Source organism: Schistocerca nitens, chromosome 5 (genome assembly GCF_023898315.1).
Source record: "Schistocerca nitens isolate TAMUIC-IGC-003100 chromosome 5, iqSchNite1.1, whole genome shotgun sequence".
Lineage (NCBI taxonomy): Eukaryota > Metazoa > Arthropoda > Insecta > Orthoptera > Acrididae > Schistocerca > Schistocerca nitens.
The window spans coordinates 152,738,843-152,739,900 of NC_064618.1; the positions used below are offsets into that span (position 1 = coordinate 152,738,843).

The 1,058-nt window shown below is 44.4% G+C and overlaps 1 pseudogene; it reads right to left on the reverse strand.

Moving 5' to 3' along the window:
• Positions 1–626: 626 nt before the first annotated feature.
• On the reverse strand, positions 627–744 carry LOC126261241 (5S ribosomal RNA; annotated as a pseudogene).
• Between the last annotated feature and the right edge of the window lie 314 nt (positions 745–1,058).

Consider the following 1,058-nt stretch of genomic DNA (forward strand, 5'->3'; position numbering starts at 1 on the left):
ATAATTTCTTGCGTTTCAGTAAATGTTAAAATCAATTATAATCATCTAATTTGCTAAAAGCAATGCATATTATTATATCTGATTTCAATATTTATGATTATCCCAAAAATTTTCTGCTCTCCCTGTGTGGTATCATCCAAAGATCACACTGCCACACCAGCGCACGTCGATACGACAGACTCAACGTAATCAACAGTGACGAATGGGAAAAGCTTAAAAGACACGCCCTCTCTCTCAACACAGCAACGCCCTTGCACAGCTGTAAACTGTCAAGTACTCCAGTGGAAAGGGACTGTATCAAGTTAAATAAATCATTCATACAATAAACCGAACTAATATTTCATCAGTTGTTGTTTAGATGAGTCATCTCACAGGGTAATCAAAGTACCCGCAATTATGACCAGTCTGTAGTTTGTCTGGTCATAACCACTCCGTCTACAGGCCACAAGTGGCCCATCAGGACCATCCGACCGCCGTGTCATCCTCATGGAGGATGCAGATAGGAGGGGCATGCGGTCAGCACGCCGCTCTCCCATTCGCGATGATGGTATACTTGACCGAAGCCGCTACTATTCGGTCGAGTAGCTCCTCAATTGGCATCACGAGGCTGAGTGCACCCCGAAAAATGGCAACAGCGCATGGCGGCTTGGATGGTCACCCATCCAAGTGCCGAGCACGCCCGACAGCGCTTAACTTCGGTGATCTCACGGGAACCGGTGTATTCACTGCGGCAAGGCCGTTGCCTCCTGATCACAACACAGTACACTAAAATATTTTAATAGAATAGTCGAATATCTGACAAAAATTCCGTGGTAAAGACTATGGCTAAACCGAATGGATATAACGTAATTTGAAATTTTAATGTATCTTTTCTATAAAAAATGGTTCAAATAGCTTTAAGCAGTATGGGACTTAACATCTGAGGTCATCAGTCCCCTAGACGCAGAACTACTTAAACCTAACTAACCTAAGGACATCACACACATCCATGCCCGAGGCAGGATTCGAAACTGTGACCGTAGCAGCAGCGCGGTTCCAGACTGAAACGCCTAAAACCG